General features: G+C 39.1%; 1 pseudogene; it reads left to right on the forward strand.

Annotated features, from left to right (window-relative positions):
- Window positions 1-10229: 10229 nt before the first annotated feature.
- Window positions 10230-11051, forward strand: LOC116089256 (annotated as a pseudogene).
- The last annotated feature ends 2019 nt before the right edge of the window (window positions 11052-13070 follow it).

Here is a 13070-nt window from a genome sequence, read left to right on the forward strand (position 1 = left end):
ATGTTTATAAAATTAATTAATTTCAAGTCTTCTTTTTATAGACTCAAAATTATATACTATATAGTAGATTTTAGGCCTTGTAGCTTCTCTTTAATTAGTGTTACCTTTAAAATACTTGTAGCATTAGCTTACTACCTCTTTCTAGGTAGCAAATATAAAAGTCTTGTTTGTTTGCTTTACGTGCTCTGACACATTGACAATCTGTCTTTTAATTGAGATGTTTAGACCATTTACATGTAATGAGATTGTCCTCATGATTGGTTTTAAATCTATAACAAGTCATTCTTTGCTCCCTTTAGTCAATATGATTTTTGTTTCCTTTCCATTTGTTCTCTATTCTTTGAGATTATCTTATGATTTTATTTGACCTATGTGGTATGTTTGTATGTGGTATATACACACATGTATGGGTATTACATAATCATGTATATGCCTGTGTGCATGCATGTATACAGTATGTGCATATGTATGTATGTGATATGTGTATGTGCCTGTGTATATGGTGTGTGCATGTGTGTGTATGTGTGTATATGTATGGGGTGTGTGTGGGGAGAGACTTTGCATATGTGTGGTGTGCATGTGTGTGTGTGCATATGTATGTGGTGTGTGTGTGTGTGTGTGTGTGTGTGTGTGTGTGTGTGTGTGTATGTAGCACTTATTTTAAGAGTGCTGTGCCCCAGTGTAGGGGAATGCCAGGGCCAATAAGTGGGAGAGGGTGGATTGGCAAGCATGGGGAAGAGGGAGGCAACAGGGGTTTGTTCTTGTTGTTTTTGTTTGTTTGTTTGTTTGTTTGTTTTTGAAGGGGAAACTTGGAAAGGAGAAATCATATGACATGTAAATAAAGAAAATATCTAATAAAAAAAAGGAAAAAAAGAGTGCCAAATATATATTTTAGCTTTTAATAGTTTATCTAATGCTAACAGTACACCCTTTCATATACAGCTGAATATTTCCCATCTCACTTCTGACTTTCTGATGTTCTTTGCACAGCTTCCTCTCACATCTGTTACAGACATTTCAATGTATTATTATTTCTGTCTGCCTTTCTATCTTTTAGATGAACTTCTAAAATTGAAAAAAAAAAAAACAAACCAAAACCAAAACCCTCTATGTGTTCCTTCCAATCTTCAGTGCCATGTCTACTAGACAACCCTTCCTTCCCTTCTTGTCCAGTGGTGCAAAAACCCTCAAAGGAAAAACAGAGGCAATTAGATAGCATGGCTTATTTCATCTTTCTTCAGTCTGACTAAACTTTACTTATCTGATATTTTTCTTAACAGCTTTATGTTTAGGTTTAAAGCTGGTATGTAGTGCCTGTTGAGTTGGCTTAGAGGTTAAAAGAATTTGCAAAAGACCAGGGTTTCACTCCTAGTACCCATATGTCAACTCACAATACCATATAACTCCATTTTCATGGGATGTGGTTACCATTTTTTCCATTTCCTTGGGCAGTGCACATATAGTTCACATATAGGCATACAGGCAAAACACTCATATACATAAAAGTAAAAAATATCTTGCAAAGAAAAGACCAGCCAGTGAAGCTATGCTATTTGGTTCCAATACAGTTCTGTTTCCTTGAGACTTGATAGTGTAGGGGATGCGGGGGCTTTCACGAGTGACCGTGTACACCACTGCTGTTTCAATGAGCCTTAAACAAAAATAGGTTTTCATTCTTATAAAAAAAAAATGTTACTATCAAAAAAGTTTAGTGACCCAAAACATTAGATTCAGTAAGTCTATAAACAATCTTCTTGTTGAACATCTGTTTAGATTTTAGCAGAGCCTTTGGGTCCCCAGGCTTGAAAGTTAAAAATGAGATTATGTGGTCATTTGCAATTCAAATAAAATTAATATTACTTACAGGGACAATGTCTGAAATAATCTGAATTGAATGAATTAAGTGTAGTCTTTTATGAGTTTAAAACAGCAAAGCTATGGAGACAATTAGCCCAAATTCAAACACAAATATTTTCTCTGCCTGCAAATCACTTACATGCAAAATCAAGAGAATTCATTAGGAGATGAAGGGAAACAGCCCTACAAGTGTTCTGCTGGGCATTTCTTTTCAACTATATGATTCATAGTTTTCAGATACACTGCTAAATTAAATTTGTTTATCAAGTGATGATAAGAATTTCAAAGATTTCACCTCACTTCTTCTAAGGAAAACAAAAACAAAAACATAAGTACAGAAGGGAATTTGAGCTCCGGAGGGAAAACTCTAGCTAATCAAGTCACCACATTCTACACATTGACATGGTCTATTGATCATAGACTCACCATACATTTAGCTCTAAGATGTTTCACATCAACTTTTCTTAGCCGAGAATTTTTTTTTTTAAATCTATCCTGATGAGTTCGTCTATGAGAGCATTGTCCAGTGCTAGAACAAAACAAAGCCTTAAAAATAATGGTAAAAGATATATCTCTCCACTCAGTGCACTGTAAGTTTCCTCTACTTTGGTATAGGAATTGTGATTGATGAAGTAATATTGGGATACCGTGGGACAGAGGTTCTCGTTCTATGGGTCATGATTCTTATGGAGGGAGGGTTACATATCAAATATTTACAATTCGTGACAGTAGCAAAAGTACAGTTATAAAGTTGCAGTGAAATAATTTTATGGTTGGGGTTCAACATAGCATGAGGAATTGTATTAAAGGGTCACAGCATTAGGGAAGCTGAAAACCATTAGTATGGAGCCAAGAATCAATAGGACATAGCAAAGTGTAACGGGAAAAGTCCATGGTGCCTTAAGCCTACACAAAGAACTATAGGCAAAAGAGAGAAGCTGGGAGAAGCAGAGGTGATCCTCCCCAGGGTAGTGCTCACCAACTGCCCCATAGTCTGAAAACATGCAGACTACTAACATCATACAGGATCAAACAGCTATATTTAGGAATATGTATGTATATACACATATGCATGTAATAACAAGCAGGAAAAAGAAGAGGCCATGAATTTGAAGGCAAGTGGGAAGGGGTATGTAGTAGGACTTGGAGGGAGGAAAAGAAAGGAAGAAATGTTATATATTATCATCTCAAAAAAAAAAAACATGAAAAACTTATCTGAGATAAATGTAAGTAGCTAAATAGGATGGCCTACTGCCGAGCAGCGTGGGAGGAAAAAAAGAAAGTAAGAATCAGTAAGAACCCTCATAGCCTAACTGTGCTTCATACTTCTAATTAAATAAATAATAAAAATTGTACACTGAAAATTGCCTTCAAGTGCCAAAGCACCACAAACAGCAGCCCCTTCAGCTTAGGACAGTAAGAGTTGTGGTAGACATGAGCGAAGCCTTACCTCTGTGCACCCAATTCTAGGAGCCAAGGAGAAGCAGCAAAGGCCAGCCCACAAGGACTCTGTGCTAGGGTTTCTGTGTTTTTCTGTTTACCAGCTAAAGTAGGACAATCAACAAGGCTAACGCTTCTTAGGGATATCTATGATCTTCTTCAAGATTGGAGAAAACTTGTCATGATTAACGTGTCTGCTAGCTGTGGGTTGGTTGGGCCCTCAACAGTACTTATCAAATGAGTGAAAAATAGTAAAGAAAATCTGTCTTATAAAATGTTTTAAAAGCCCTGTGAAGAGCTATGCTCTCATTTTCCCAGTTGCATTCATTGTGACACAGTTTGAAACTAAGAAAGCATCAGAGAATCTTCTTTTCCCATGTGTGTTCATCTTACAGCAGAGGACATTTTGCTAATGTCTGACATCTCTTCAAAACCAGCATGAACAAAACCTAAGATTAAGCACCAGGAGAAATACCTTACCTTTTAAAAAACTATTTTTAAATGTTTCTTATTTACATTCTGACATTTGGCAAGAGGAAAGGGCACATGGTACAAATCAAGCAATTGTGACATATTTCTTTGAGGTCTGCCTGAACATCAAACATTTTACCATAGAGGTGCAAATTGAATACCCAGTATCTAATATGCAATCAGTTGAAAATAAATACGTTGGAGACACAGCACAAGCTGTCCAGAAAAGGACTCCTCTTGTCTTCATCTGTAAAATGTAAACTCCAAGGTCAGTGCATTTACCAGACCATGAGAACGTGTTCACTCCAGATGCTAAGCTGGGGCCATCCTTCCTCAAACAAAGATATGAGACAGGGTACCAATGCTTATTTCTTTTTTGAAAAATTTAAAAAAAATAGAGCAATATTTTTTGATTCATTTACACCATGAATAAAAGGACTTTAGGAAACATAAAAATTAGCAGGCTTCATAGATAGCTCAGGGGGGCACTCACCAGATTAAATCCTCAACACCCACATAAGCCTAATGTTTAATGTGAGTTTCTCCAGAGCAGGTGGAAGAAACAGGAGAAGGCTCCAAAGTTAGCAGGCCCACTAGCTTAGTGTACAATAAAAAGCCAGCACAAGAGACCCAGCCCCAAACAAGGAGGAAGGCAAGAACCCAAGGTTGTCCTCTGATCTCTTGACTTCTACACATGAGGGCACAGGTATGCCCCATTCATACACATGATAGCACACATGTTGTCTTAGGCAGGGTTTCTATTCCTGACAAAACATCACTACCAAGAAGCAAGTGGGGGAGGAAATGGTTTATTCACCTTACACTTCCACCTTGATGAGCAAAGGACACCAGGACTGGAACTCAAGCAGGTCAGGAAGCAGGAACTGATGCAGAGACCATGGAGGGATGTTACTTACTGGCTTGCTTCCCCTGGCTTGCTCAGCCTGCTCTCTTATAGAACCCAGGACTATCAGCCCAGGGAAGGCACCACCCACAATGGGCCCTCCCCATTTGATCACTAATTGAGAAAATGCCTTACAGCTGGAGCTTGTGGAGACAGTTCCTCAAACGACACTCTTTTCTGTGTGATAAACTCCAGATTGTGTCAAGGTGGCACACAACACCAGCCAGGACACGTATATACCACCTACACACCCAGATCTCTGAAAATGTGTTGCCAGCATTGGAATCAAACCTAGAGATATCTGTGGGCTTAACTTATTGGTAGTCTGTTTGCCTCACTTGTAGAAAGCCTGGGTTAGTACCCAGCACTGGTTGCAAAAACAAAACAAAACAAAAAAAACAAACAACAACAAATAAAACAAAACAAACCTATCAAACAAACAAGTCCTACAATCTGCCAAGGATTATGCAAGTGTATCTACCAAAGTAAGAGATAGCCAGTGAAAGGATATTAAAGGGTTTAAAGAAAGATCTTAGGTTTGTTTATTAAATTTTATTTGTTATCAAAATAGATCATATATTTAGTCAAGAGCTGTCTAGCGGTCAGCATCCTGGTTTCTGTGGACCTTAAAATATTTCTGGTCCCCTCTGTAGTGATTTTTCTCTGCACGTTAGGTGTAAAGAGTACATGCACTTTTCAGGGCTGAGTCTCATGTGATTGCTTACTTCCTGCATTTTTGACTGATTTTAGACCCCCATAATAATGCCTATCTGTTGAAAAAAGAAGCTTCTTTGATAAGAGGTAAAAATTAAACTTATAGGCTGGACTGGTTCAGAAGTTGTGTTACCCAAGCTAGGCCTAGGAAGGTGGGAAAGCATGGATAGGTAAGGGTCAACTAGGGGAGAGAATCTCTTATAAAGATCACCTGTCAATAAAAAAAGCCAATGGCTAATGAGTCGAGGCAAGAAATAGGAGATGAGCCGCTGGCAGGAAAAGAGAAGATTCTGGGAAACAGTAAAAAATAAAAGAGAGATGCAGGGAGAGCCAAGGTAGATGAGACTGGAGATAGAATGAGAAGACAGATGTTAACCAGCAGGCAGATGCTGAGATGTTAAGGAAGAATGGGGCAAGGACTGAAGGAGAGATAACTAACCACGTGGTAGACATAAAATAGTGTAAATGGATTAAATAAATTACCAGCTAGTCAGGGAATGAGTCAAAGCTTGTGGCCTAGGCATTTCCTAACAACTAATTAGTATCAGAGTTGTTACTGATGGGAGCTAGAGACCAGAAAAAAGAAAAAACAAAAACAAAAAACAAAAAACCAGAATGGTTATTAAACCATTTTTTACAGGTCACCTTTACATTTGAACATTCCCAATCTTGGTACTTTTAGACTCGCAACATAGTGCCTCAAAGCCCATTGCTGGATTCAGAAGGACTCCAGAGTTTCTTGTGAGGGGTCTGTCTTAGTTAGGGTTTCTATTCCTGCACAAAAAGCAAGTTGGGGAGGAAAGGGTTTATTCAGCTTACATTTCCACATTGCTGTTTATCACTAAAAGAATTCAGGACTGGAACTCAGGCAGGTCAGGGAGCAGGAACTGATGCAGAGGCCATGGAGGGATATTTCTTACTGGTTTGCTTCTCTGACTTGCTCAGCTTGCTTTCTTATAAAACCCAAGACAACCAGCTCAGGGATGGTACCACCCACAAGGGGCCCTCCCCCTTGATCACTAATTGAGAAAATGCCTTACAGCTGGAGCTCATGGAGGCATTTCCTCAAGGGAGGCTCCTTTCTGTGTGATAACTCCATCCTGTGTCAAGTTGACATACAAAATCAGCCAGTACAGGGTCTGAGTGCAGTACCCTTCCCATTATATAGTAAAGTGCCTTGATGACAGGATGGGCCTGATCCATTGACAGTGAATAGGTAAATCTCAGGAACCTTTCAAGAGAAACTAGTTAGGATAGGATTTACACCAGAGAGCAGAGAGCCTGCTTGTTTCTACAAGGTTTTCTTGAGGAATAAAATATTGAAGAAAAAGGTGTTTACTTGAACTTTTTGACAAACCAAACAGATCCTACAAATGTTGTCTTGATGAGTTCAGAGAGAAGTCTGGGTTCTACAACCAAACCAAGGAGGGAGGAGTACGTGGTGTTGGGGTGTCACAGTCTAGTGGAGAACAAGCTGAAATACCAGTGTCTGTCCTGACAGGGTACTTCTTAGACAGGAGGAAGGTGTCTCCCCCTTCTTGGTCCAACCCCTAAGTGGAGATTTCATACTACAGATATTTTTGAAAGTTGCTATCTTTTGAGTGTGTGTGTGTGTGTGTGTGTTTTGGGTGCATATAAAACTATGGTATAAACCTATTCTTACAACTCAACTGATATTCTCTTTTGAACTGTTCACAAAATCCCAGAAAAGAGAGTTCCATCTTCATTCAGTTGCAGAGTGCTGCTCTGCTTTTTGTTTGTACTAGGACAAGAGCCAAATACTACTAACAATTCACATTAATGACTCTTATTAATCATTTTCTTTGTACCTACCTATCTGCTCAACGCTTTATGGAAACCACAACATCTAGTTCCCCCTTAAAAAATTTCTGAGGAAAGCCCCCAAGTTTGTTCTCATTTTGTAAGTGAGAAAATAAAAGATGAAAGTTCTTAAATGCTGGAAGGTCTCATGCTGATCTTCATTAATGCAGCTAGAATATCCTCATGGTTATAAGTTCTGATTTCCTTGCCATAACAAGTGCTATGATACTCACTACTGAACACATATATTTATATTTTCCTAGTGTGAATATGGTCTAATCTTATATTCCTTTTTCCTGCCTGCTTACAACTGGCATCAAGATTCCAGGAGAATGTGGTGTGGTGTGTGTTTAATTCCCAAGACATATCTGGTATAACCGATGATCATTAATTATCAAATGACTAGATGATAGGTAAGCCAAAGATAAATCTTGTTTAGTGTACAGAGAAAGCAAGGGACACAGCTGTCCCATAGGTTATCACCACTGTCACCATGTTCCATACCAGTGTGGACATGTAGAGGTTCTATGAGTTGCTAGGTCCTTCCTTCTTAGTGACCTCGTTGGTGAACATGTGCTTGCTGAACCTTGAAGAATGTGTTCAGGGCATTGTTACTAAGTATTCCAGATATTTCTTGTGTTTATGATGTGGAGTACAGACCAACTCTTGAAAGTATAGCTAAACCTATCTGGGAACGGAGGATTTTCCATAGCACCTGTGGTTTAATTCACTTTCTGGTGGGCTTAGGCTTCCTGACCCATTCAGTCTTCTAGATAAATGCCTTCAAATGGACTATTCATTCCTTTGTAATACTGTTTTCCTCTATATCCTATGACCATGAAGTTCTTGATAGCCTTTAAAGCATTCTTGTTCATATTATCTCATTGAAGCTGATGTAATCCTCAGAGAACAGCAAGACAGATATGAGTTCACATGGGAGGAAGGGAAGGCTTCGGGACTAGGAAAGTCTTGGTTACGATCATACTTAGGATAGTAGATCAGCTGTCCAACAGCCTACTTCTTACTCTTGTCATATTTTTGGCAACTTCTCCAGTTCCAGCAAGGGCTGGAAAAATACCCTGTAAGCCAAATCTTTTAGACCACCTGCCCGTAGCAAATGTTAAGTGTTGAGCTGACATCTGAGCAGAGGGGTAATTCCTGGGGCCAAACCTCTGATTCATGTTTGGTCCTAACTTTAGACTTCTTTCTTTCCCCCCAACATGCTCCTCCTGTAAACAAATGAGGAGCCATGGTGATGCCTAGGAGGTATTTGCCAAGGCAGTGAGGGAGGGCTTTGTTCCTGTCCTTTATCATTCTCAGCTCATACATGACCCAGGTCAGTGTCACCTGCCATCCCTGTCTACTGACAGGTGTGTCCAATTAAGGGAAAGTTTCCAGCAGATTGGAATGTTAATTACTGCCCTGACTATCAGTGACATTATTTTTTTTTTTTTTTTTTTGCTATGAGTTATACATGGGGGTTAAAAACCTTAGTCTTTTTCTCTCTCTTTCTTTTGGTTTCTCTGTCTCTCTTTGTTTGCCTGTCTCTCCAACTCTGTTTCTCCTTCTTGTCCTCCACCCCTTTCCATCCTGTCTGCCTCTCATTCTATTCTTTCATTTGTTTAAGCTTTCATTAATTTTATCTTTCCTTCAATGGAGATCATTTTTAGTATAACAAACTACTGCCTTCTACTACTTTATCAAATTAGGGTTTCCCCTTTGAATTTCTATTAAATTAAAACCCATAAAGACAACGTGCTAAAATTTTTATGGGTATTGATGAATTTGTTAACTTATTTTAGGATGTGCATTATCACAGAAATATTTGAACAACTCCAAACATTATTTATCTCATAAATTATCACAAGTCTAAATGTAGATATTGCCCCTAGAATCTAGGGCCTAGATAGTGTTTATATCACTCCCTTGGACAAATGGAACACCAATAGAAGGAAGTTATATCAAAAATAGATTTATGCATGTTTTCATTAAGTCCTTAACATATCAAAACTAGTTTTTAAAACCCAGTGACAACATGTCAAAGATTGTCAGAAGTAGAGCTCTGAAAAATATTGTGCCAAAACATGTTCACTTAGCACTCTCGGCTCCTAGTACATTTGATAGAATTTAAGATGTGAAAATTGGATGAGAAACATATCCTCAGAGCATTCTTAAAATAGTAAAAATGTGCTAAGAAATAAATAATACTTAGGGTATTTTTAACTTTAAAAAAATATACCTTAGAGAAACGGGTTATTGCTCCATCACCACAGTAGCTGACCACATTAAATAAAGATTAATGAAAACATAAATCATGTGTGATATTGTCAGAGAATTAGATATGTGCGTGCTGAGTAATAGACTAAATGATTGCTTTCATGAAGTGCTACATCAAAGAGTAGTTCTGGCTGAATGTGCATGATGACATTATTACAAATGCTAGAATTGTGTATTTTTTTTTTTTTTAGAATTGCTAGCATTCTGTCAAATAAATGAATGACATTTAGAAAGACTAAGTGTTTTGAGGAAATAAATGTCAGAAAACGTGTGTGTGTGTGTATGTGTGTGTGTGTGTGTGGTATGAATATATTTGCTAATTTGTTTAGAAAATATATAGGTGTGCCTTAGTTTATTAAATTACACTGTTTATGATTATTAGAATGCAGGTTATCATCATATGGATTAACACTGTGAAGTTTCAATTACTGCTTTTTTGATTAAATATTCAGGTATTATGTATGACAACTCCAGTAATCTAACATCAAATTAATATGAAGTTTGATTTCCTTTGATTTACCATATTTAAATGGTCTCAAGTAAAATTTCATACTCTAGTTACAAATTCTTTTATTGACAATTACCTACCTCTGTTTATTTCCCCCTCCCATTACCATCTTACTTCATCCAAATTAATTTTATGTCAACTTTAAAATGTTTGTAGGCCTTTCCACGCTACCCTGGGATGGGTCTACATGGCGTTGTTCTTGGTTCCCTTTATTACTTAAAAGGGAAACCCTACACAATGTCTGGAGCCCTTGGCATCCTGCAGATTAAGGAGGAGGATGTTCACAGATTCTTTGCTGCAGGAACCTACTAATGTGGCACCAACTTTGATTTTCAGATGGAGCAGTACATCTACAGAAGGAAAAGTGATGGTATCTATATCATAAATCTGAAGAGGACCTGGGAGAGGCTGTTGCTTGCAGCTTGAGCTATTGTTGCCATTGAGAACCATGCTGCCCTCCCTTGGCTGACCGCTTCACACCTGGGACCTTGGCTAACCAGATCCAAACAGCCTTCAGTGAGCCAAGGCTTCCAGTGGTGACTGAACCTAAGGCTGACTACCAGCCCCTCACAGAGATCTCTTTTGTCAACCTGCCCACCATTGCTCTGTGTAACACAGATTCTCCCTTGTGCTATGTGGACATTGCCATCCCATGCAACAACAAGGGAGCCCACTCAATGGGTCTGATGTGGTAGATGCTGGCCCAGTAAAGTACTCCGCATGTGAAGTACTAGTTCTGGTGAGCACCCATGGGAGGTTATATCTGATCTTTACTTCTACAGAGACCCAGAAGAGATTGAGAAAGAGGAGCAGGCTGCTGCAGAGAAGGCTGTGTTCAACGAGGAATTCCAGGGCGAATGAACTGCACCATCTCCAGAGTTCACTGTGGCTCAGCCTGAGGTGGCCGGCTGGTCTGAGGGTGTCCAGGTACCCTCTGTGCCCATCCAGCAACTCCCCACGGAATACTAAAGTGAGCAGCCAGCCACTGAGGACTGGTGAGCAGCTCCCACAGTGCGGGCCACGGAGTGGGTTGGAGCGACCACTGAGTAGTGGTCCTGAGCTGCTCTGCAGACACCTGCGCAGAGGGGGAAAAGGTAGAAGGAAAAGAAAGTTCCTAAAAGCTGCAGCAACAACAACAAAAGTTTGTAGGCACCATACGTGTGATGTCACAGACCCAATGGTGGCTTCCCATCACTTTGATGACGCCGATTCCTTGTTTGTCACATCTTCGTAAATGTCATTCAAAACATTCATAGACAACTGTTCTATATCTCATAGCATATTCCAAGAGAAATTCCTGTGGGAAAACTCACTTTTTTATAGCTACACTTTTAACAAGAACATATATGCAAATCATAGCTTCCTAGTCTCTCTATATAGTATGAAAAGCATCATTGACAATAGTGAGTCACAATAATGAGAAAACAGACTATCTGGAACACACAATAAAACAGAAGACATGTAAGGCAGGGGACCTGTCTTTAGGGAGTGTGCAAAGTATCCTCTGAAGTTAACTTCCTTCACTGAAGTTTACTCTCCGTTCTGTGTTCTATGTTGGGTTATATAAATGTTAGGCATCAGTTCAAGACTAAAGAGTAAGAGTGCCGGAAAAGAGGGAAGGAGGAGCTTCTAGTCTCCACTGCTTGGTACCTTCCAATCTCGATGTACTGTGTCAGACTTGGCCCTTCTCTGCTTCCCAGTATTAAGTACAATGTTCCTCTCCCAGTACTGAGACTCATACAAACTTATCATAACATGGCTACCTTCCCTGATCCTTGTCCTGATGCTGACAGTGGCTTTGCTATGTTCTTAGATCCTAGATGGGTGGTCACTGCCCATTGTTGGTTGCCTTACCCCGGTCACTCTTCTGTTGTTTACTTTTGCAAATTCTTTCTATATGCTCTATATTTCTATATACTTTGTACTCAAGCCCTTTGCTGGTACTATCTGCTTAATTATGAGATTCTCAGAATCAAAGAGGCCCCACATTTAGTTTTGAATGCTGTTTGCAGTATTTGCAAAACTCTAAGTGAGTTGCCAGAGAGCCGAATACCTTTGGAAATTCTTTAGTCTACCACACGAATGAATTTTTACAAGCACTATTCTTATATTAATTTTCAGAGTGATCTTTTTCTGTAACAAGAAAAATAAATGATTACAAAGAAGACATTTAATTGGAGTCGCTTCCTTTATTTAACAAATAACAACTGTTACAGCTGTGACTACGATAATGCATTGTCTCATCTTGCTGGGAACGGGTCTTTAATTAAACAAGTAGTTGCATGTAAGGCAATTGTTTGAGATAGTATGAGAAAAGAAACTGAGTGGGCTAAATGAGAATAGAGGGACATCTTAGCCAGGAGAGTAGAACAGGTATAAAATCTGCCTGCATAGGACAGGTCACATAGGCAAGAGGTTCTGAGTATGAAGAAACACAGGCAACGGAGAAACTTAATACTACACCAGAGAAGGAGGTTGAGAGTGGGGAGACAAAAGCTGAGGGACGAATGACAGAGTCATGAATTCAAGGCTTGAAGTCCATGATAAGGATCTCTGAAGGTTGTTTTTGGGACAATGAAGAGGCTACTGATTGATAAAGCAATGGATGATAATTTGTTGGTAAAGACAATTGCAAGTGGTTAGAGAAAGAAAAAATGGACACAAATGCTAAAGGAGTAACGGTGTGTAAGAAAAAAACCCAGAGCTCCACACTGCTAATATTGTCTATGTTATTATATATGGAGTGATGTTCACAAAACTGACGAACGACTGTGGGTGGATAGGAAGGATGATGAGGCTTCAAGAGTGACAACAATATCTTCTACTGAACAGCATGCTGGTTGATAGTATCGTTCATTGAGATGCCGAGTCATTGGAAAAGTAGGCCAGAAAGAGAAGTAGATTGTTTCAAAGATGTTGGTTCTGAGATGTGGGTATAATGGAAAGAGTTGGGAGACAAAGTAGAGCCAGCATTAAGGACAAATAATAACAATAACATTTATTGATTAAGTGAGAGACAAGGGAGTCACCAGGTAGGTAAACAGTTGTCTGTAGTTTCTGACATCAGCACAGTCAAAG

The sequence above is a fragment of the Mastomys coucha genome, unplaced genomic scaffold (genome assembly GCF_008632895.1).
Source record: "Mastomys coucha isolate ucsf_1 unplaced genomic scaffold, UCSF_Mcou_1 pScaffold14, whole genome shotgun sequence".
Classification (NCBI taxonomy): Eukaryota; Metazoa; Chordata; class Mammalia; order Rodentia; family Muridae; genus Mastomys; species Mastomys coucha.